Below are 23,850 nucleotides of genomic sequence, written 5' to 3'. Positions count from 1 at the left end.
AGCTGAGCAAACATATCAAACATATTAATGTGAGTGTGAGTGAACTGGAGTATACAGAAACATAATCATAATCAGTGACTAACTCAATGGGAGAATGCCTTCTGTATATTTGAACCACAGCCCATATTATTTACATCAGTAGCATTCAACCTTGGCTACCTCTTAGAATCACTTGGAAGACAATGAAAAATTCTTGTGCTAAAGGTTATAGTCCATGTTCCTAGGTGTGGGTTCTAGTTGGTCATAATTGTCGGAACTCTCCAGGTCATTCCAATGTACAGTCAAGTTTGAGAATCACTGCTTCACATGAAATAGGGAATAATTGTGGAGGAACATCGTTTTGGCATCTTTTTATTGCTGTAGTTTATGTTCCTATAGCGGATATGGGTCTGACATTGATGGGGTTCAGGACATGCTACCCCAAAATATGGCACCTGGAAAGTTTAGGAAAAAATCATAACCTGAGAAGATCAGTCTTTGAACTTCTCCTGCCCTCTTCTCTTGAGGAGGTCTTACAATCATCTTTCTAGAAGTATCTTCCCTATGACCACAAGAAAGAAACATTCTTATCTCTGAAGGCAGATGGACACAGAAGAGTCTGAAAAAAAATTAGGCTTTGTTAAGTTTACCCCAATTTGTTATCATTAGATCACATTCCCTTTGTCCAATCGTACTTCTGTACAGCTGTCCACTCTTCATCAAACCTAAGCATAAAACCACCCATCTCTCCCTGTTTTTTTTTTTATGGGGGGAGGGTTTTATTTCTGACAGTTCTTATTGTAAGGGTAAAATTTCTAAGCTGATTCTAAGCCGCAGAGCCTGAGTTAAAGTGTAAAAGACCAGGCATTGTAAAGTTTCTAAACTGCAGGGCTTGGGTTAAAAAGTAAAAGACCAAGTATTGGTAAAATTCCTCTGCTACCCCCCAAACCTCTAATCCCTGTAGCTGTTAGGACAATACCCGAACTGCCCAGTAAATATTCTCACTGACTCCTCTGGTTGTCTAATAACTTGGGACTCTGTGTAGTATGTCATGTAGGCATTGCAGGACCTAAACCAATCAGTTTAAATGTGTACCCCGCTTAGGGGTGACCAATCACCCCCGTCCAATCTGTTCCCGCCAATGAATGTACTAATCATGTCTCAGAGTTGTTGTTCAATTTTCCCGCGCCTCATGATGATTTGTTCTGATGTATGCAAAGCCCCCCGCCCTCCCCCAAAAGTGTACTTAAGCACTGCTTGACCTCTGCTCTGGGCTCTAGGCTGCTCTCCCTTTTTGAGCAAGCCTGCCTGGAGCCTCAGCACGCTGAATCGGATCCTCAATAAACTCCCTCTTGCTTATTGCATAAAGTCAGTCTCTTGGTGGTCTCTTCCTTTGACGCTTCACCGGACCCTTGCATTATGTCATGTAAAATATATATTAAATAAACTTGTATTATTTTATTGATCTGGATTTTTACAGAGGCCTTAACCATGAATCTAGCAATACATGAGGAAAAGAAATCTTTCCAAAATGCAAACTCGCTTTGATAAGATAAGCATTTGTGGAAGCCATGATACTTTTCTAAGTAGAATATTTTAGTGTAGACTGTGGTTCTAAGATCCCCGAAGCTACCAGAGCACATGCTCTTTCTTTTTTTTAAATATTTATTTTTTTTAGTTGTAGTTGGACACAATACCTAGGTGAGCGCTCTACCACTGAGCCATAACCCCAACTCGAGAGCACATATTCTTTCTTTTCAGAAAATGCTCTCATGGATCTAGGGCAGTTGATATTGTACATTCTTTCCATTGATTCACATTAGCATATACAAATCCACAAATGCAGGCTTAATAGGATGCCAATGGTGTCAGGGGTAAAAATCAATGCATCCCACCAACTTCCAGCACTGGAAAGTATTTTATATTTAATATTCACTGGCATGTAATTCTGAAATGCCATTTTCTATTGATTTGCATTCTGGAAAGGCAACAGGGAGGCACAGCTGTCCTTTAAGAGCTCTCACAAACCTGCCAATGTGGTTTTCATGCATTGAGATATTTAGTGTTGTAACACCCTTGGACATTTTATATTCCCAAATTCTGACTGGGAGACATATGTCATTTATTACTGGAATATTAAGAGTTCAGTTCTATTTTCAAGAACCTGGGCACTTTTCCTATAAAAAAAGTGTATTTCTCTAATTTGTACACCTCTCCAATCTGCATAATTCTGACTGAGACATGGAATTGTCCCAGCTGTTCGCTTTGCCAGGGTAATTTTCCATTGCTCTTTGCTCTTTTTTCCTTTGTCTCCTGTTTTTCTTTATCCCTTAATTCTGACTTCTTTAAATCAGTACTCGGAAGAAAAGAAAGGGAGGAGGAAAGATGGAATAGGATGGTTCTTACTGGCAGTTTTCTTGAACTGTCATATAATGCCTGGTTTAGCACATAAACACTAATAGGGGCAGAATTTAATCAGTGCCTCAAGCCTCCAGAATTTAAAAAAAATCCCAGATTCTTTTATCACTTAATTTTAAAAAGTATGGATTTTATTTTAGTCCTATTTCTCATGAATGCCCCAGAGTCTAAATATATTATCGTATCAGTTCAATTTTGGGAACCACTTTTTTAATAAAAATGAGTTCATTTTTGAATTTTCCTAAAACTGAATCCATAGTCAACATTAAAATGAAAATGATGACAAAGTTGGAAGAGGAACTCTTTGTGGAAACTGTAAGGTCAGGCAGTGGTGACCAAAAGGAGGCAGATTTAAAAGGCTGCTGAAGGAGGCTTTATTGAGATTTCGCTCCTGGGCAGAACTCTCACACCCGCACAGTAAGAAGAGGGTCTGAGAAGAAGAAGGGGGGTGGTGGGGGATCCACTGGACTGGAATTTTTATTGGGCTTAGGGCATGAAGGGAGGGCTTGCGACAGAAAAGGGGGTTTTTAGAGTCCCTTGTCCTACTGGGGTTGGTTGGGGAGGGGGGGAGCTGGCTAAGATCCAGGATTGGCTAAGAGACCCTGCTGATTGGTGGTTTTTTTTTTTTCCTCCCACAGGCTGCTTGATGCTTTGTTCCTCAGCCACCTCCACCTAACAGAAACATTTAGTCTTTCAACTGTAAAGTGCTAAAGATGCTACAATGAGGTGAGAATTTTAGAATTTAGGTTAGAAAGTTAGGTTAGAAATAGAATAATTTAGAATTTAGGTTAGAATTTAGGTTAGAAGTAGAGGTTAGAAATTTAGAGTTAAACACATAATGTATTTTCCAAGTCCATATTCTCTGGGCCTATAGAATAAGTTTTTGGATATTACACAAAGCCAATTGATTACTTATCCAAAATTAATCCTTGGACATCTGATATTTTCCAAAAACTGACCTGAATGTGAGGATGCAATATGGGGTAGACCCAGATGTCTTGTCACCCAGTCACCAGCCTTTGGTTAGGCGCTGTAGATTTCTGCCCAACTCCATGGATGGATCAGCTCCAGGCTACTGTAACATACCTGTGCCTCAGTGATATGGTCACTGAGACCAGCAGGGCATTGCATAAGGCCAAATCCCTCATAGCTATGGGCTGCCTACTGCTGAGGTGGACTTGTGGTCCAAGACCATTGCAACCAGCCACAGAGGGTGCTGGCCATCACAGAAGACCTGATAGACTGAGGCCTTGTGTCTCTGCCTAACAGGAGGGCTGTTCCAGAGGCTCTGTCTGTAGGCAGACCTGGGGATGGGGGCTGTTAGGATCTGTCCAATGTTAGGTTTCAGTAGTCTGGCACTGAGTTTAAGACCAAGTCCTGTGCTAACTGCCTTGATTTACCTCTGGTGAATGGACTCTTGATCCACACTGTGCTTCCTGAGGTTGGGGTAGGTGTAAGGAATGAAGGAAATAGAGAGGAGAGGTGGTTCAGCAGCATCACAGGTTTATTTGGGACAAATCTGCCAAGGGAGGTTCAGTAGAGACTGGAATCCATCTTCCACTTACCATGTGGGGTGGTTGTAGGGGTATGAGTGAGGGATTTAGTCCCTTGCCAGTGGATTGTCAGGGAAGGGTCCTTGTGGTGTTACCTTCCTAAGGAACCAAGTGTTTTTCAGGACTTCAGTCCCAGTTAACAATTTCCTTTCTTATGATGATGGAGTGTTTGGAGTTTCTTTGCATTATGATGGAGTATTGTCTAGAGTTAGGGTCAGGCTGAGTCAGAGTGACCTTGAGGTGACTCAGTAGGGTTAGTGAAGGAAGTCAGTTCTTACTTCGAAGTGCCTAAGTCTTACAGCCACAAGGACCTGCACTGTCTCCTTGATGCACCAAAGACCACCCTGCAGCTAGAGTCAATTCAGACCAAAGAGCTAGTCTAGAGTTCTGTGAGCACTGGCCTGGGGCTAGCTGTGTGTGTGGGAGGGACAAAAGGACAGTCAGTGTAGATTGTGAATAATTGGGTCAGACTGGGTAGACAGTTGAAAGGAAATGAAATGCAAATATTTTCAGGACAATTCCCTCCTTCATCTCCTGTTGCCAAGGTTACCTGCCCCCAGGGAACTGTTTCTCACTGCAAAGAGTTGTTAATGAAAGTCCGCTGGGTCCCTCCCTTTCTGCCTGTACCCCTGGGTGGCTTTGTTCTCCCTCTCTGATCACTCTACTTTTTGGTCATTAGTCATGTAGGCAAGATAAGGGGAGAAGGGATCATGAGAACAAAGGAAATCTAAAATCTATAAAAGGGGCAGGACACCCCCAATTCCTTGGGCACCAACTTCCAATTTGGACCCTCTCCTCTGCCTTTGTGGAGGAGTGTCTCTCTCTCTCCCTCACTCTGTGTCTGTCTCTTTCTCTGTTTTAACCTTTAAATAAAACTTTTTCCTCTTGCCTCAGCTTTCCTTGGGTGTTTAATCTTTAATACCTGGGAGAACAGACTGGAATGCTGATTGATTCTCAATGCTGGTATCAGCTGCTCTGCCCCAAATTGGGAGAGAGGTGGTAGAGACAGTCTCTTGGCTGACAAGATAGATGCTAAGCTGGATCACACCTGAGTGTCACAGCTGTAGGGACCCACTTAATCTTCATGGAGGGGAGAAGGTGTCCCAGGCCCACTCCAAGGCTGGCAATGATGTGAGCTAAAACTTGTCTGCCCTTTGCAAGGTGCTGAGGCAGGTCTAGGGTCTGCCAGGAGCTCTGCCCTAGGTACAAGGGCTTTTCATTTCTGCATGGTCCTGGACCTCACTATGGCAGGTCCTGCACTGTGGTCCAAAGCAAAGCCTTTAATATGAGTACCAGAAACATCATAGTATTATTGACTACTGATTATATTAATTAGTGTGTGTGTTGGGTAAAAGACTATAAGCAATGTGCCCATGATATAATGTGAACTGCAATACTTGGATAAACTGCAGAACTTAGATAGACTTAAGTTAGTGATGAAAGAGTTTGCACCCCAGGTGTACACCCCAGAGCTCACTCAGTTATCAGCTGCAAGCACAATTGAACTAGGACTTAAAACCCAGACTTCTGGGGGCCTATAGGACTAACAGGATCTGGACAGAGAGACAGAGACCTCTGTCCCTGTTGTCCCCCCTGTACCAGACTCCTCCAGCCTGGATCAAATTCCAGAGACCTGGACTTAAGACATGTCAGAGGTGAGCATCTAGGATCCTCGGGTGTAGACTCAGTTAGGACTTCGAATTAGGATGTGTGTCTGAAGTGTGATGAGCATTAATAAAATAGATTCGATTGACTGAGTCTATAGTAAATGCTTGTGACAGCCTTCTACTAGTTTTTGTGCCCTGCTGCCCAGAGGACAGAGTCTTGCTCCCTCTCCTGCTGCAAGAGTGAAAGGACACTTGCAGAGTCCACACAAAGTCCAAAGACCACATCACACACCAGAACTCCACACAAGAGATTTATTGTCGATAGCAGGACTTAGGCGGAGTTCAAGGACTTCACGTGAACTCTGTGAGTAACCTTTCACTGAGTATGAAAGAGGGGTGACAGAGGCAGTCCCTTTGTCCCTTGATTAATGTTATTTCTGAGGCTCAGTCCACGGGTTTGGGCCTAGGAGCAGGGGTTGTTGGGCTCTATCCAACACTGGGTTTTACTGTGGTGGGTCTGGTACTGGATTTCAAATCTAAAACCTGGATTTAATTCCTTCTCCCTCCTGCCATGGGGAGGCATCATCTCTCCATGCTGCTTAGAGTTGAGGGAGGGATAATGTAACAGTGGTCCATTTCATGCTTCGAATGTAGCCCTTGCTGCTTTGCTGCTGTGGCTTATTTTTAAAATGGACAAGTTTTTTTCTCTTCTCCCACCACCAATTCCCCCTCCCTAGTCTTCCATCCCTCTTCTAGGGGGAAAAATATCACCGTTTTTTTTTTTTCCCATCCTAGGCCAACTTATCTGTCCTTGAGCACAACTACCACAGGAATGAAGTTCAGGGATGGCACTGGTACCAGAAGATATAAGAAATCTCCCAAATTAATGAGTGATCCACAACCAGAGTGAGGGCACACCTGCACTGCACTTTTGAATCACCTCTTTAAAAGCCCCTGTTCTCTCTGATGGGGAGAATCACAGCCTCTTGAACAGGAGTTCCCTGGGTTTCTCCTTTGCTAGTAAAGCAATTAGACTTCGTTTTCCTTTTACTCAGAACCATGGCCTCATTATTGAATTGGCATCAGGAACAAGGACCGAGCTTTTGGTAACAGTAACATGAACAACTCTTTCTTTCCTGCCTTTTTTGTTTGGTACCAGGGATTGAACCCAAGGGTGCTTAAACACTGAGCCACATACCCAGTCCATTTTTTTAACTTTTTACTTTTTGAGACTGGATCTCACTGAGTTGCTCAGGACCTTGCTAAGTTGCTGAGGCTGGCTTTGAACTTATGATCCTCCTGCCTCAGCCTCAGGTGTTCACCACCACACTCACACCAGTCTTCTTCCTATCTTTTTCAATGCATCTTTTCTTATTGCTATTCTAAAACCAGGCACTATGATCTTTTACCTGGCTTCTTTTGCTTTTGTGAAGGTAATTTGATAAGCGAATAGCCTCTATGCATGTATAAGTCTGTCAGGATGAACCAAACTGTGTATAAAAGTTCTAATTAAAAACATTCATGAGTCTATGCAAAGACAATACTCAGCTGCCATCTTATTCCACCCGATTTTGTCTCAGATTGCCAAAGCTTTCCAAAGTTTTATTTTTTGAAACATTTTATTTTATGTTGGCTCCCTCTTGTAGCTAGCTTTTGGCTTTCTTTTGCTTATTTAAGCAGGTGTATTTAGGAAAATTTCTATAAAGTTTATATATTTTACAAACTTAAGAATCTCATCTCATATTTCAAACCTTCCTTTCAGCAAGGAAGAGGCATGTGGCCTTGGATATACCAACAAGGAACACTATGGGAATATTTGATTCAAAACTTATCAGGGTAAGAAAATAAAACAAGTAGGAACCATCCATCCTACCTGATTTTGTTAACAGAAGGGACATCTAGCATTCAGTGAAAGGGACAGCTAACTGTCACACAAATGTCAATAGTACTAGAAGGAGTGATAATGGCAGTACTGCTGGTGGCAGTTGCTCTCAATGCTGCAGCAGCCCTTCTCCAATTATGACAATTGTGCCTCTTGGTGTGGACACATTTTCCAGGCCCCACAAAACTCAAAACTATGAGTTATAAATCTTTTACTTAACCACTGTCTCTTAATTAGCCAGAATGTGTTTATTGTTCAGAGATGGTTGTTTCTGTTACATCCCTTTGTACTATGTTTTCTTTTTTTTAACTAAGCATAAGATAAACATTTTTGAGTAACAGGGAGTTATGGTCAACTTAATTACAGTTGCTTGAGCAAATCAATAGAGACTTGGTATGTACTTCTTGGTCTAGCAAGTGTTTTTATTTTTGTTAAGAGGGCAAGGAGGGCTGGGGTTGGGGCTCAGTGGTAGAACACTTGCCTAACACATGTGAGGCACTGGGTTTGATTCTCAGCACCCACAAAAATAAATAAATAAAGGTATGTGTCTATCTACAACTAAAAATAAAAAAATGGAAAAGAAAGGAGTAATAGCATGCTTTCATTTGGTATGAACAGGAATACTTCAGGAATTCATTTCAGTTCTATGTCAAGTCTCTTATTCTCTAAGCTAAAGAAAAAGCCTTAATCATCTCAAAAATTTTAATTAAAATAAATTTTATTTTTATAGTAAATTTTAATGAATTCAATAAATTTAATTTTAATTAATTTATTATATTAATCATGCATGCTGATAAAAACAGTTGAAAAGATTCCTTGAAAACAAATATAATTTAGTTTCCAAGGTAGATGACTAGGATAATATAGTATGTTGCATTATTGTTTACCATATCCACCACAATTTCCTTGTTTTGGTGGTGGGGGCCAGGGGTGCTGGGGATTGAACCCATGGCTTGTTGCATGCTAGGCAAGTGCTGTACCACTGAGCTATATCCCCAGCTCTCTTTTTACTCTTTCTCTGGAACAATATACACCCCTATGCTGTGGATATGGATTGGGCCATATGACTTATATGTAGAAGTGATTGATCTCTTAGGAGAAAAGTTCATGGCCTGAGTGTGCTTTGTTATTTCTATGTTAGGGGTTTGTTTTATCAGCCACTAAACTACCAATACCTTAGGTAGAGCTATGGTCAACCTGGCTTCTTTAATAAGGTCATATCTGACCTATGGTAGATATGTGAAGGGAAGGAGAAACACATCTTAGTTTGGTAATTCATTATGATTTGTGATAGCAAAACTTAGTCTAAGATGACTGATAAAAACTATTTTATAATCAAGCAATTAGTTTTCATCTGTTAACAGTTCATAGTTTTGAAAGTGATAGATCTATAGAAATCATCATACATATAGAAGAATGTTTTTTAAATGTTTAAGTTTTCTGAACAACTGTACTCAGATGTGCTTTGTGAAAAATCCTTTTTTTTTTAACTTGTTCTTTTAGATATACATGACCGTAGGGGGTGAGGATATAGCTTAGTTGGTAGAGTGCTTGCCTCACATGCACAAGACCCTGGGTTCAATCCCCAGCACCAATACATACATACATACATATACACATACATACATACATATATACATACATACATAAAATAGATATACATGACAGTAGAGCATATTTTGATATATTATACATACATGGAATATGACTTATTCTAATTAGGATCTATTCCTGTGGTTGTACATAATGTGGAGTTTCACTGGTCATGGATTTATATATGAACATAGGAAAGTTATGTCCAATTAATTCTACTGTCTTTCCTATTCCCATCCCTCTCCCTTCCCTTCATTCATCTTTGTCTAATCCACTTAAGTTCTATTCTTCCTTCCCCCTCACTTATTGTGAGTTACCATCCACATATCAGAGAGAACACTTGGCCTTTGGTTTTGGGGGACTGGCTTATTTCACTTGGCATGGTATTCTCCAGTTCCATCCATATTGTGGCAAATGCCATAATTTCATTCTTCTTTATGACTGAGTAATCTACTGCATGTAGATTACACACACACACACACACACACACCACATTTTCTTTTTGCATTCATCTGTCAAAGGGAACTCAGGATGGTTCCATAGCTTTGCTATTGTGAATTGAGCTTCTATAAACATTGATGTGGCTGTATCACTGTACTATGCTGATTTTAAGTCCTTTGGGTAGTTATATACCAAAGAGTGGGATAACCAGATCAAATAGTGGTTCCATTCCAAGTTGAAAATCCTTATTCTTGTGGTCCAGACAACTTTCTTGAACTTCATTCAATTATCACATCTATGATTCTTATTTTCATAGCACATTTCTGAATTGTCTTGAGTACAAAAAACCTTTTATCATTCGTCTGATATATATAATATACAAAGCAAATATGCATTTACCTTACCCCGTTAACTTTATTTATTTATTTAAAGAGAGAGAGAATTTTTTAAATATTTATTTATTTATTTATTTTAGTTTTCGGTGGACACAACATCTTTGTTTGTATGTGGTGCTGAGGATCAAACCCAGGCCGCACGAATGCCAGGCGAGTGCGCTACCACTTGAGCCACATCCCCAGCCCCCCATTAACTTTAAAATAAGGGAAAAAAAAGATTATCCTAAGAGTTTAACCATAAAATCAATGAATGAAAAATGCTTTAAAGATAAAGAAAATCAAATTAAAGATAGGGCTGTCTCCAGTTTGGTAAGATTTAAATTTATGTGAATAAATGTGTACCTAAAAGATGAAATATAGTGGAGTTTATTTAGCCCAGAAAGTAAGAAATGGAAGATGATAAAGACATTGTACATATTGTGGAGTTTCACTGATCATGGATAGAAAAGATATTGACTATATCTATCCAAATACTTTGTAAGAAGAATATGGTTAATACATGTTCCTATTGTAGGCATGGAGCCTATAAGCAAACAAAATTGACTTGGTATTATAATTGATCCTTCTTGTTGGATTTCATAGCAACCAAGAAGATTATTGATTATAATTTTGCTTTATGTACAGGACAGTATGTGCTAGTCATTTTAATTGCATGTATTATGATGCATGTAAAATTATTTGAAATTGGAATTCTGGCTTACACACTATTTTCAATTCCCTCTCCCTGACTCCACATGATCTTCCAATCTTGTCTTTGTGTCAGAAGACTGAATTTATGGACTTCATTACCAGGATCCCTTGTTGTTTGGCTTGTATATTTGACCAATATGTGGTATCAGCAGGAGATCAAAAGGAAAGAGATGAAGCTGAAATTCTGAAATGGTAAAGCAAGCATGGCCAGAAATCTAAAAACTCAAAATAAGAAATGGTTGGAATCAACTTTTTCAAATTCTAAATTAATTCTTACAACAAGCAGATCAATATGCATTGACGAGAAATAGCTGAATCTTGTAAACAGCAGTGATCTCTGTGTTGGCTGAACTTTATCTCCAGTCCTCTCTGGGGTTCAGAGCTTTTAGAGAAGCTCAGAATTATTTTGACTCCTTTAAGTGATTGCTTGGCTGCTGTTTTTCATATCTCCCAAATTTGTGAGGCTACTGATTATCTGTCCTGACTTTATTGGCCTTCATTGTGAAAATCACATGGTGTTATTGTGAGAAAAGTATACAATCTGGAATAAGATACATTTGGGATCTGTTCTGTCACTCACTGGCATGGTTCTCCTGAAATTTTTTCCTTAAAGTCTCTGAACCTCTTTTTGTATTATAAAAAGCAGAAGAGTCCATCTTGCCCAGTTAATTGTGACTCAAAACACAAAGCATGTGAAGATGCCTGGAAAACTATCAAAGGCTCTACAAATGTAATAATTGTTCTAAAGTAGTTGCTGCAGGGTACCTAGCTAAAATAAAATGATCAAAGAGGCCTGGTTTTCTGAAAACTGGAGCTACCTATGCTCCCTGTGTCACCCACAAAGCTATTTTCCCCAAAACTCTTCTTTAATAGGTATAAAAGAAACTGTACTAAACTTTGACATAAGGTATATACCCCAGAGAGCCTAATGCGCAGCCCAGATCTCATCTACAAAGGAAAACCCTCTTTGACATCTGCATATTCTTAGAACAGCTCCAGTCCCTGTCATAGAAAAGCTACAAGAACAACATCTGTCCAATCTTCCTTACAGCCAGTGCACTTAGAAAGTGACAGAACAGTGTTTCACGAACATGATTCATTGAATATTCCATTTTCATCCTTCATCTCTCACATGACACTTAATAATTGAGGAAAAAGTGTCTCCTATGATGGCAGTACATATTGCTACACATTCCATTTAAAGACCCCCAAATCTCATTTCTATAATCTCTATACTCCTGCCCCAGAAAATATGCAGCTCTAAAAAGATACAGTCCCATATCCAGGAACAGCTGGGAGGATTCACTGTAGTGGCTTCATAACAATTCTCATACTCAAAAGGGAATGCAGGAACAGATGGTATCTCTGAAGGGGAAAATGCTTACCCCTTGAAAGCATTTATTGGTAGCAGCAGCCCTTACAGAAAACATAAGGATTGCATACCATAGGGTGGATTTTTAATTTTAGCTGATGAGGTCACTAACACACAGGGTCTCTCTTTTTCTAACATAACAGTAAGAGGCTGAATGAAGAGACACAGAATCCCATGCAAAACTGAAGAGAACTGAAGTGACTCAGTGAGCCCAAGACATCTGATGCCACAGCCCCACTTCCTGTTGACAGACAAAATGAAAAGTTTCACATTCATGAATACATAGGGAAAGCTCAGAAAATAGGAGAGAAAGGGAAGAAGAAACATACAGTTTTCCTTCATGTGTATTTCTTCCACATCGCCTCACTTCACCCTTTGGGATTCCCATGTTGTGACTCTAAAACATAATCTCTCATCAGAGGCAGGCAATCCAAAATCTCTAATCAGTGCTGAGAACCCAAGAGAGCCCTAGAGAGAGCCCTGTGGAGTCCGTAGAATTGGGGAAGAGACTCTCCCTTCTGGCCTCTATTGTCACTTTCTTTTTCCTCTGAAGTTTCATTGTGTCAGAGCTGTCCCCTTTTAATCTTGTCATCTCTACCCTGTTGTCCATTTGCAAATCTATTTGCAAATTCCTTCTGGTTATCACAATGTGTTGGGAGGTATGGGGGTACACAAGAGTAAGAGATTCATTGTCCTTAAATCAACAGTTTATTTATTAGGCCAACTATTAGTTTGGGGGCATCTACTATGTAAAGGCCACTTTTCTTAGGTGCTGGGTAGATCACTGAACAGATCAGAAAACAAAAAAACACTCCATGTTCTCTAGACTTTATGTTATACTGAATTTTTATAATCTGAAATTAAATCTAATTCCAAATCCTTCTTTTGCACCAAAGTGCAATAATGGAATTTGTTTCTTTTCAAAAGTAATAAATTATAATTAAACCCATACTTCTCAATATACCTCACAAGAATCACCTTCATCAGAATCTCTTATTATGGTTGTCAAAATAAAGATTACAGTGTAACAGTGGTCCATTTTATGCCCCTACTGCTCTGTCACTAGAATTTTTTTTTTTAAAGGACATGTTTCTTTCACTTCCTCTCTATTAATCCCCATCCCTAATCTCAGGGGAAACAGGATTACCTTTCTTCCCCATCCTAGGCAGAGTTATTTGTCCTTGAGCACATACCCACCATAGGAATGAAGTAATTCAGACTTGTGGATGCCACCAGAAAATCTCAGAAATGACTATCTCCCAAAGTAATAAGTGAATTACAACTTCAACAAAGAACATGGGGAATGTGGCCTTTGAGTTGCCTCTTTAACCCCCGATCCCTTCCCCTGATGGGCAGAATCAGCCTCTGGGACAGGAATCCCCTGTGTTTCTCCTTTGCTAGCGAAGCAATAAAACTTCTTTTTCATTTTTCTCAAAACTGTGTCATCTTTATTGGATTGGCATCAGGTACAAGGACAGAACTTTTGGTAACAATAGCAGCCTTGCTCATTAAACTGAGAATGGGGCTCAGGAACCTTAATGTTCTTAGCATGAATGTTCCCTAAGTTTTAGGGAGGATCTGCTAAATTAAAAGTGTTTTAGGCCCAAATCATGGACATTCAGGTGCTTTTGTGCAAACTGAAGCCTGAGTCTTGTTCTTCAACCAAAGATATAAGCTTAAATGGTAGGGTTCGGGCATGGGCTATAGCAATGTGTCTTAAACTTCTCAACAAAATCACCCAGGGGACAGGCTAATAATAGAGATTCCCAGACCTATTTCACACACATTCTGATACAACGGGTCTGGGACGAAGCCTAGATGATAAATGGGTTACCATCAAAATGTAGTAAACACAGAGCTTTGGGATAAAAGTGTCAGTTAAGAACATCAGACTTATACCATACTTGGAAAAACTATTCAGGAGATTATATTAGTCACTATTATTTTCCCCCAATTTTGTGGTATTTTTTTAAATGTGGATTTGGCCCTTTTTGATTCCCCTATTTCTTTCTCTGATAGGTATATCATTAAAGCTTGTGGTGTGAACCCTGGGCACAAAGAAGATGCTTTCATTAAAAGTCTCATCAGTGTTTATATCTATTACACTGGTTTGTCCTCCACTAGATCATTATATCTTCAAGAGTGGGGACTAATCTTGTTAACCCAGTATCCATCTAGGACCTCTGCTCAGCAGTTTAGAAATTGCTAAATAAAAATTTATTCAATATTAGCCAGGTTAATGGTTTTCTAAGGGGTTAGAAAGTGTTTGGATCAAACTTAGCTCACATCTCGCAAATCCTCCTCTAGTCTGGTAGTAGATTTTTTACTTTGCCATAAATGAAGCCCCTGGTGCTTTGAACAGTACCTTAACACCTATTGATTTTCCTGAATGTCACCTCTGCTCCCCCAATTTGAAGAGACAATCACAGAGTACAGGGAGGTGAACTGATTTGAGATCAGAAATGCATTTGAAAGAGATTGCACCTTTTAATTTTGACTGCTGACACGAAGCTCATTACTGCACCCATGGTATAGCATTTAAGTATTAAATAAAAACTATCATGTACCAATATAATATGCTAATAAAATATGGAAAAAATGCAGTTTACAGAAAATGCATTTACATTGATTCTTTGATATTTTAAAAGAATCAATAATTGCAGCCCTTAATTTCAACTTAACATTCAAATTCTACATTCCAGATAGAATTGAAGAAAATATATAAGACTGATTGAAATATGTTAAGCAAGTTTTTAAAAAATACAAAAGCAACATGTCTTGAAGATATCCTTTATAGAAACTTCTCTGACTTTTTTTCCAGCAGTAATCATGGCTATAGTAAGTGAAAAAAGTGGTTCTGATAATAAAATAGAAAACTCTGACAGATGATGACAGCAGAAAGAGAACAGGCAAGCAGACATAGGAGAAGATTCAGATTCTTAAATGGAATACCTATGTGATCTTGGGCAAGTTACCAATGTTTTTAAGGTAATATCTGGATGAATGAATGACACTCCATGTTTCCTCCCTTTTAATAGAAGTGATATCAGATGAATGAATATTCAGAAAAGGAGTAATATAAAATAGGTATCATGAGTTGTAAACTTGTTTACTGACACAGAAAATAAGCTGGTATCAGTCATAGTATATAGTCAAATAAAAACAGAAGAAACAAGCTAAACAAAACACAGTATTTATCACAAGAAATTTCTAAGTAGGTTTCTTTGTCATGGCATTTGGAATTTGTATTTTATTTGCATTTATCTCATGAATATGGCTTTTGGAAAGTAGGTTGGCATTTCAATAAAGTTTGAGTATGCACAAAACAAGATTTCCTATATAGACTTTGAAGAGTTCCTTAATCACTACCTGAAAGTACTATGTACACTTGAGTAGAAACTTCTCTATATTTTTTGCACAGAAAAAGTCATCAGTATGCCCAGGTATGTGTTGTATGCCCAAATCTAATTTGTTACCTTACTTTCACGTTGGTAGGTGGGGGCAACAAATAGACAATGGAGTTGCTCAGACCCACACAGGAAATTTTGCTTTGGTCCAATTATATATTCCTGAATATGTTACCATTTGACATTAATCTTACCACTTAGTTCTACTCAATTTTCTCCATTTCTCTCTTATTTAGTACATTGGTAATATAAAGCACAGATAAGAATAATAGACTCAGTGGGGAAATCCAGCTCAGTTTCTCTAAATAGCATTCACTTCTCCTGGATTGGGGTCAAGATCCCTCTGGAATTGATAGAGGCAGACAGATTCAAGTGGTGGGAACATGGAGTTAAGGGAATAATTCTATAAAATGGGCCCATTATGCTGACCCCCACATACTTTCTTTCCCAAGAAACAATTTACCTGCAGCCCTGCCTGGCTTAAGTGGAGAGATATGTCACATTTCTCAACAAACTACCTGTTGCATCAGGAGAAAAGCAGGCCCCAAATAATGTCAATAATGTGACACTTTTCATAGACCTGGTCTACCTGAGTTTCAGATTCTGAGAAAATAGATTCTCAGTTTCTCTAACTAGCATTCACTTCTCCTGTATTGGGGTCAAGATCCCTCTGGAATTGATAGGGGGCAGACAGATAATTGTTCCTAACTATAAAATCTGTAAGGATTTATAGTCAATCCAACTAGAAATGGTCTGCATAAGCCAAGGTGGCCTAGGGTTGTTATGAGACTGGTGACTTGAAAGTCTAATGTCAGCCTGCTGTCAGTCAAAAGTCAAGAGGTGGACCTGGGTTGGACTCTCTGGAAACTTCTTGGATCCTCTATAAAACTGGAGTCCAGGGGAGGCACACTATTCCTTTCCTCTCTGAGAGAACCCATTCTCTTCCTTGAAAGTGTCACTTTTCCCTTTTTCTATCCTTTCAATAAACTCATGCTTGGTATTTTGAGTGACATGTCTGAAATAATTCTGATATAATAGCAAGAATTGGGATTTGAAAAGGGGGTATCTTTGTGCTGCTTATTTTCATGGAAGGACCCAGCTCTGTAACAGAATGAGAGTCTTCAAGGAAGAGAGAGTGACCTTTCTAGAATTTAGGGTTTGCAGGGAGGGATTCTAACTTCTATGACCTGCCTCAGAGGAGAGGAATTCTGCCTTGGTGACTGGTTTTGGGGCAGAAAAAAGGGTGAGGGGAGGCAGGAAAGCAGAAGGTCAGAGAGAGACCTTTCCCCTCAGGCCGATTCTGAGGGCTTCTAATCTCCTTTGGTTCAAAGTACTCAGCATATCAAGGTGCTCTATTTTGGGGTATCATGTTCTGAGCCCCCAAATGACATATGCTTCAAAGAATTCACATAAATCCAGAGTTCATAACCTGAAGTCAAATTGAATGCTTAGCTGTAGTCTCTCCCTTCAGTGGTCATGGTATAGATTCTATCTTTGTGTATAAAACAGTTTATATGCAAGATTAAATGATTTATTATGAAAGAATATTCATGACTTCCATATATATCATTGTTGTTCTCAATATGGCATGTATGAGTATGAAGTGAATGCATGTATATGTGAAGGAAAAAAAACTTAAAAACTTCTGCTTGTCATTTAAATTTACATTTTCTAGACTCTCTAACATGAGGTGCAGAATTCAGACAGTAAAGTACTGCTATTACATCTTTGCTATCTTTCTAACATATTTCAGGCTCAGAATGGTTCCTTTCTTAAACAATGCCCAGCAGCCAAAAGAGGTGGATACTGATGTGGAAAATTGAAATTTTAATTTTCTCAAAGAAGACTGCAATTTGATTTGGGTAACATTTATACATCAGAGTTTACCATTTTTTTTTATTTTTGCAGGGCATCTGAGTTTTGTTTAACATTATGGATCTTAACAACTCATAATTTTATAGATAAAGTCAAGGAGTAAATATATTAAAAGGTCATTGCAATATGAAAAGGCAAATCCATGAGAAAAATAATGATGCATAAACAGGAAAATAATATGTGTTTTATAAGAAATATTTGAAGGTGAAGAGTAGACATTTTGTGATAACTTCTGAGAAAAAAGAGAAAATGACATTGTTGCCAAAAGCTCAGTTCTTGTCCCCAATGCAAATCCAGTAATAAGGACATGGTTTTGAGAAAAAGGAAAAAGATGGTTTATTGCTTTGCTGGCAAATGAGAAACACAGGGGACTCCTGTCTCAAAGGAGTTAATTTGGGAGACAGTCACTTCTGAGACCTTCTGGTAGTATCCTCAAAGTCTGTATTACTTCATTCCTGTGGTAGGTGTGTACTCAAGGACAGATAATTCTGCCTAGGATGGGGAAAAAGGTAATCCTGTTTCCCCTGAGATTAGGAAGATGGAGAGATTAGGGATGAGCAGGGTTAGAGGAAGAGAAAGAAACATGTCCATTTTAAAAATCAGTTGCAGTGGCAAAGCAGCAAGGGCTGCATCAAAGGAAAAAGTGTATCACTTTTACATTTCCCCTGTCAATTTCTACATTCTGTTTCTATGGAAAAATGGCCAATGACATCTCCAAGATTCTTCCTCCAATCATTCTTATTTCCCTGAGTTTCACAATCTGGCAAAGTTGGGGGAAGCAACCCAAGATTCTTGGTGAAACTAACCCTAAGTCTTTTTTCTCTATCAGGTGGGCTGTGGACAGTTAAAGATATTTAGCATCAGAGCAGTTCAGAGGTCCATGATGGCTGATGGTAGGTGACTGGACAAGGTATACATATGGCAGGAATCATGCTAATAAACAATAAACAAGAAAGTATTACTTTTTCATAAACAATCAGCAAGAAAGCAATTAGTATTAAGCCAGTCTCTGAAAACCATGAAGAGAGTAACTAACTCATAATCATATCGGTGAAAAAACAGATTAAGTTCGTCAATATAGGAAAATTTGTAAGTCTATGAGATCAGGCTCAAATTAACTCGGGACAAACTTGATCATTATTATTAGGCACTTTCACATAAGAACCCTTCCTTTATAGCCTATAGCTTTACTTACTTTTGGTAGGGCTGACACAAATGGACATCTTAAGTTACATTTTTAAAAAATATACATTGTTTTTCCTTTTAAATGTCCATGTAGGACGGTGCTCAGGCTATACTCTCCTGCCAGGTGTTTAAGACCAAGTTGGTCAAAACTGACATTATTCCCATCTACTCTTAAGTGTCAGCTAAGATTCCACAGAGATCTCTATTGGGGACATGTGTGAAGCCTCTTGCCTTCTTTAGTTTTCCTCTACCAGTGGTGCCATCTGCCAGGATGGGTCAGGGCCTGTCTGACCATATGTGGCTTCTCTTGGAAGCATCAGTGACATTTCCATCTCCAATGACCCTCCTCGATGCAGAATGTACTGGTTGGCTTCCTGTGCTCTAGGGTACTCTTGATCTTCCTGATCAGCAGATTTCATGACTCACCAGAGTTGTAGTGCCCAGAGAGGGGTCCATTTTAAAAATCAGTTGTTCACTGGGTCCCGGCTTTCCTTAGAGAGCAAGAGCCAAAATATTGGCTGCTTTTTCTTTAGCCCTTTTACTTTATTTGGTATCCAAGTTTTTGGTTTTAAACACCCAGCAAGACAGTTTCAGTCTTAAAGAGGGAGTAACAGGTCATAACTTCAATATTTATAATTTTACAGATACCCTTTTTATTTAATTGGGGTCATTATTAGTACTGGAAGTCAGCATTATATACTATCTACTCTGTAGGTGATGGCTTATTATTTCAAACTAACCCAGGTTGTTTTTTCCAGGAGCAGTACCTATGTAAAATACTAACAGGTAATAAACAGGTAAAGTTTACAAGGAAAACACAAAATAATTAACAGAGCAAAAACATTCAGTTTGTATAATAGCTATGAACCAAGAAAAATGACTTTTATAATCTTGAACATTTCCTCAGTTATAATATTATATTCCCTGTTTGAGATCACAGTAATCTTTCCAACCAAAATCAATCTTTTGAACACAACTTTAAATGAGCTGAAGTCTAGCCTATTTTGGAGCCATTCTAACATGGAGTAAGGTGGGAGGCAGAGCCTTATCTCAGGTAAGTCAGGCCTCGTCACAAATAACACAACACAACATTACATCTGAAACATGAATCAAAGAAAGGCTGAGAGAGCTTTTAACTTTCTTTTGGTGGGAAAAGTGGCAGAATGCTTTCATGTTTGATAATGCCATGTTTAAACAGGTCAGACTCTCCTTAATACCTTCCAAAAATACATTTAAATTCTAATTCCAGTGTAAAGACTAACACAAAATTTTATATATAACTTATAGCTGAATAAAGTAACCTGTTGCCAATAAGATATCAAATATATGAATAAATACCAACCAAATTTGTTATTTCTACACAAACCTGAGACTTTGTTACACATAATTTTAGCTTGGAGAACACCAACTTGGAAAAGTACTCTCCTAATCTTTACATTTAACTAAGTTTAACTTTCAAAGTACAATTTAGAATCCAGAGTGTACCATAACACTAATCTCAGGTCTTCATGGGTTAACAAAAATCAAAGGATAGCCTTAAATCTGTTGTACATTTAGGAAACACTGATAATCATCAGAAATTGACTTAGTCAAAGCAAACAGATATAAGACAGTTTTTCAAATGACAGTGTGGCCCTTCTTTGTCAGATACAATGTATGAAAGAGAGCACTTATTGGTTATCTTGCTGGAAAACTTACATAAACTCTCATTTTATAAATATTTACATAACACTTATACAAGGCTTAGACATATCTAGTTCTCATATATATACCTATACCTAATTAGGTGCATACATATACCTAATTACATACATTTAGGGTGTCAACTATATTATTATAGCCTAAATAACAGTTGTTTGTTTAACCAGTTACAAAGTAATCATTTAAGACTTTCAAATAGGCACAAACCCTAATTCTTTTAAGACTTAATTTCCCCAAGTAATAAAAACCTAACAAACATGAGAAAATTATCTTGATGGATAAGAGCAGATCAGTGTTTTCAGACTTTGCTTCATATCAGTACATTAAAGTTCAAATAACTTTGACTGTGCTAATTATAGCCAATTTAATCACAAACACAAACTCTTTGAGATTTACTTTTGACAAACCTGTGTGACTTACTTGGACATTCACAACTTTGCATCTTTCATTCTGTCCTCTTTCATCTTGGACTTTAGCCAAAAAATATTACTTTATTATACAAAATACTTTCTCATCCAGAAACATTTATTTTACCTTCTAATTTTTTTTGTACTAAAATATATTTCTATACGTATAACTTTCTTTTACCTTTTCTAGTTTTAGATTCTTTTTAAAATTCATATTCTGAAACAGACCTTATGAATGTTATCTGTGCATTTAATTCACACAACAAATTTTATCCCAGGAGAAGGTTGGACAATCTGGCATATGTAAAAACTGTGCCTTATTCTTTTTTCTCCCAAGTTGCATTCAAAGGAGTGGAGCACAGGATAATTTTGAGCTTGACCTGCTTCCTTTATCATTATCACAATGCCATCAACTTTAAGTGAGTTTTCCATTGTCAATTGTACCCAGAGACTCCTTTTAGACCCTTTTCTTATACTAGTCATATGGATATGCAATAGAGGAGGCCCTTTCTGTACTTTCTTTAGGTTTTCTTGAAGATTCCTTTGCAGAGGCTACCTACAAAACACAGGTTGGCCTTAGTGTCTATCTTTTTCTTTTCTGGGTGCAGTTATTTATTCTGGCAGTCTCCCTAAGCATTTAATTTCATGGAATACTATTATAGCAAGAATTGCTGTGCCCCAGTGATGAATATCCTTGGCCAAACAGGGTGTCCTGTAAGATGTTTAAAAGGGAAGACTATTCCTATCCCCAGCTTATAAACTGACAGTGCTGGAACCCACTACCACATTCTTTGTGGCCAGCAGCTTCCACCCCAACCCCCACCAGGGGCATAAGGGGCTGGAAGGCAGGACAGAGGCCAGATTCTCTTTGGCCATTTTCCTACAGCCCAGGAAGCTTTTTTTTGGCTTCTTCCCCCACCCCTAGTTTAGGGCTAGTATCCTTGACCACAGTGAGATGATCAAAGGTGGCCTGGGCCCAGGTTGAGAAACAGTACTGTGAGTGCCAGCACTGGGTTTGAAAAACCAGCCTCTACCTCAGAGCAAAGCCTGTCCAAGGAAGGGACATGACCTTTGTCCTTGGAAAAACCCCACAGAGCACTCCTAGGCACATTCCTACCCTGCTAAGTTGTTTATCTACAGGAGAGATCTGCTGTACCAGGTGTCCCTGACTCAGTCAGGCTAGGTGGGGACCCATAGCAGCCCCCTAGCAGCCACCAATCAGCATGAGACAGGGAAATACCTGGGATGCCAGATGACCCTCCCAGTAGTTTATGGTGTTGGGAAACCATGTAGTTCAGCACGTACACCCCTCTTGGCTTAAACCAATCAGTTCAAACGAATACCCCCTTTGTACTGACCAATCACCCCTAGACAACTTGTTCCCGCCAGTGAATGTGCTAATCATGTTTTAGAGTTGTTATTTGATTTTCCCGCGGTATGTGATGATTTGCTAAAGGATGCTATGATGTATGTAAAGTCCCTGCCCTCTCCAAAGAATGTATATAAACTCTGCTTAAATTGTTCTCGGGGTTCTTTGTTCTTTGCTCCTCTGAAGTGAGCTCAGAGCCCCAGCATGCTGGACCCCCAATAAACCCTTTGCTGTTGCATGAGACAGTCTCTTGGTGGTCTTTTCCTCTGACGTTCGCCTGACCTTTACAGGTTCAAAAGATTTAAATCTTTTTAACCTTTTCTTCTGGTGTCCTGATATCTCTGTGGCAATGCCTTTTGGCAACTTCAGCTTCTTTCCTGATGGTTCAGACTCCTTAACACGCAACTGCATCAATGCCTGTACATACAGAATCTCTTTTATGTACTTTACCCCTGATTGTATAATAATCCAGAAAAACCATTCAAAGGCCAGATTGTGTTACAGTAAACCATCTTTCTCTTAGGCTTATACCTATAGGTGGCCCATTCAGCCAAGATCTGTAAACACAAGAGACTACCAGTAAGTTTAGCACAGCTTGTCCCATGTCTTAAAGGGCCAGATACAAGTAAACACAGACTCTCTGAGAGGGGATCACTGAAACCAGGGCTGATTGATGGGAACCTTTAAAAGAGACAGTACAACACATACAAATTTCTTCCACTTCCTTTACCTTTGACAGACAAACTGCAAGATTGTATAATAAACCAGAAGCTATTCAAAAGCCAGATCGTTACAGTAAAACATTATCTTAGGCAGGCTTATATCTATAGGTGACCCTTCAACTAACTTTGACCTCTAACAGACTAATTTCAATTGCAAGATTGACCAAAAAAGAAACACAGAAAGAGACAACCAGAGAAGAGCCTCAAAACTATGGCTGACAGATAGGAACTTTTAAATTGACCAGCCAAGATCTTTCCCAAGATATTACTCATAATTATCAATGCAGTACTGGCCATGTCTTAAAGCAGCAGTAACAGATATAAACAAAACAAAAACATAGACAACCAGAGGGAATTCCCAAACCAAGGCCAACAAACAGATGAAAATCTATAACAGATCAGAAGGCAGGAAATACCCCTAGGTTCTTGAGTCCTGCTTAACTGTGACTCCTACACCAGTGGTACCACAGATGCCCCACAAAGAGGAACCAGATGTCTCCACAAAGAGGAAGCAGATGTGTAGAATCAAGGGCCTCTGTGTGCACACCAGGGAATTTACCAAATGGCCAAAGTTGTTGTGAATTTCCTGAGTTTACTTTCCTTTTTCTCAAAGTGGACCGTGATGGAGCAACCTGTACCATTCAGAGAGAGAAGGTGGGATTTCCCTGAAGCAAAAGGAGCTTGAGCAGCTGCTGGAATGGTTCCTCAGTCCCTCCCTTTACTCATAAGTGTAGCTCCTCTGGTTGGATCCAAAGCAAACTCACCTTCTCCTAACTCTCCTGCAGTTGGCTCTCAACAAATTCACCAACACCTGGCCTTCTCACCATAGAAGCGGGATTCCTTGGAGAGCCAGGCCTGCCTGGTCCTTGTCCCTGATGCCAATCCATTAATGAAGACACAGTTTTGGGAAAAAGAAGATTTATTGCTTTGCTAGCAAAGGAGAAACACAGGGGACTCCTGTCCTAAAGGCTGTGATTCTGCCTATCAACAAGAATAGGGGGCTTTTAAAGAGGTGATTGAAAGGCTACATTCCAGGAGTTCTCTGTTGGAGTTGTAATTCACTTATTAATTTGGGAGATAGTCATTTCTGAGATCTTCTGTTACCATCCCCAAAGTCTGGATTACTTTATTCCTGTGGTGGATGTGTACTCAGGGACAAATAATTCTGCCTAGGATGGGGAGAAAGGTAATCCTATTTCCCCTGAGATTAGGGAGGGAAAGAGATTAGGGAGGAGCAGGGAGAGAGGAAGAGAA

Source organism: Callospermophilus lateralis, chromosome X (assembly GCF_048772815.1).
Source record: "Callospermophilus lateralis isolate mCalLat2 chromosome X, mCalLat2.hap1, whole genome shotgun sequence".
In the NCBI taxonomy this organism is placed as follows: Eukaryota; Metazoa; Chordata; class Mammalia; order Rodentia; family Sciuridae; genus Callospermophilus; species Callospermophilus lateralis.
This window is presented reverse-complemented; position numbering follows the sequence as displayed.